Source organism: Arachis hypogaea, chromosome 14, assembly GCF_003086295.3.
Source record: "Arachis hypogaea cultivar Tifrunner chromosome 14, arahy.Tifrunner.gnm2.J5K5, whole genome shotgun sequence".
NCBI classification, from domain to species: domain Eukaryota; kingdom Viridiplantae; phylum Streptophyta; class Magnoliopsida; order Fabales; family Fabaceae; genus Arachis; species Arachis hypogaea.
The window spans coordinates 70254093-70255353 of NC_092049.1; positions in this window are offsets into that span (position 1 = coordinate 70254093).

Sequence of the window (1261 nt, forward strand, 5' to 3'; positions counted from 1 at the left end):
TTTTACTCTTGTTCTTATAACAACTCACAACAACTCTTATGGAAACAAACTGTGCTTTTATTGATATCGCAAAAACTTGAAATAACATTGCATTTTCTTTCTTGAAATTAAAAGGACTCACAAAAGACTTCAGGGTATATAAAAAAAACTAAGCATTGAAAATAAACTATCCTAATGTTGCAATTATTCAGAGATAGAATTTAAAGCATAGAGAAAAACTTAAACATGATTCAGAAATTAGAGAGTGTCAACCATGGGACTTAACAACCTTGAGCAGCTTCAACTTTAGTTCATTGTCCCTTCGCCTTTGTCTTTCTTCTTGGAAGGGGAGGAGTCATCTTTTTGGAGGATCCCTCTTGTGCCTTTTTGTCCTTGGGCTTCCAAAATCCCAGCCTTCTCATGTAGGATTTCACATTTTCCTTATGCTGGTATGTGATTTCTTCCTGCCGTGCACTGAGTTCCTCCATCTTTTGCATGTAGGTAGGGTAACTGGGATTCATGTTGGCTACTGCATTGCACAAGTAGCTTAACTTTGTTTGTGCGTAGCAGTCATATTTCCCTCTTGCTACAGTTCTTGCTTCATAAAGGTGTCTGAATTCAGCAAGGCTCCCCATTTGTTGTAGCTGTCATTCTAGAATCATTCCTAGGCTGCCTTGCATCTCTCCCCAGTTAATCTGGTCTTGCTGCTCCTTCAGGTTTTCAAAACTCCCTTGGAGTTGTTATATGTTCTAATTCACTTGGTTCCATTGTTGTTGTTGAGTCTTCTTGAGTTGATTGACATCCTCTCTCAGATGGTGTAAGTCTCCTTTCATTTGGTGTATATCTTCTTGTACTTGCTCCCAATTGAATCCCTCTGGAAATTGTTGGTATTGTTGGTAAGGTGGTAGTTGAAGTGCTAGATGATGTGGTTGCTCCTCTGCCTCTTCTTCTTCTTGTTGTTGTTGCACATCTGGCTCATGAACATGAGCTCTATGCTCCCTGGCCCTTTGAAGTGGGTTGACAGCTACCACTTTGGCCATCTTCTTAGCAGTTATGGGCTTTTCTTGTTCCACTAGCACCTCATCAATTATCTTCTCCACCCTGCTTCATCACACAGCCTTTGGATGATGCTGGAGAATGCCAACCTTGAGCTATCTTTGGTGGTTTTCAGCACTTTGTTGATGTTGTTGGCAATCAATTCCCCAACATTGACATTTTCACCTTTCATGATGCTATATATGAGCATAGCTCTCTCTTTGGTCACCTCTGAAGTGTTGGATGT